Source organism: Juglans regia, unplaced genomic scaffold (genome assembly GCF_001411555.2).
Source record: "Juglans regia cultivar Chandler unplaced genomic scaffold, Walnut 2.0 Scaffold_1512, whole genome shotgun sequence".
NCBI classification, from domain to species: domain Eukaryota; kingdom Viridiplantae; phylum Streptophyta; class Magnoliopsida; order Fagales; family Juglandaceae; genus Juglans; species Juglans regia.
This window is the reverse complement of record NW_023345654.1, coordinates 1-265: the sequence shown is the minus strand read 5'-3', so window position 1 is coordinate 265 and position 265 is coordinate 1. Positions and strand designations below refer to the sequence as shown.

Below are 265 nucleotides of genomic sequence, written 5' to 3'. Positions count from 1 at the left end.
AAAAATCCACTCCCGAGTGGTCCTTCTTGTCAATTTATCTCGCAAGGCGGAAAAAACAAAAACGAGGGGTGCAACACGAGGACTTCCCAGGAGGTCACCCATCCTAGTGCTACTCTCGCCCAAGCACGCTTAACTGCGAAGTTCTGATGGGATCCGGTGCATTAGTGCTGGTATGATCGCACCCATCAAACTAATTACTTAAAATTCATATAATCCTTGAGCGACATACTAGCGTCCTTCCGATCCCAATCCAAACGGAGAACTG

At 47.5% G+C, this 265-nt stretch overlaps 1 non-coding gene across 1 annotated transcript; it reads right to left on the bottom strand.

Moving 5' to 3' along the window:
- Positions 1-65: 65 nt before the first annotated feature.
- Positions 66-184, bottom strand: LOC118345137. The gene has a single exon (XR_004798779.1). It is a non-coding gene; the product is annotated as a 5S ribosomal RNA (ribosomal RNA).
- Between the last annotated feature and the right edge of the window lie 81 nt (positions 185-265).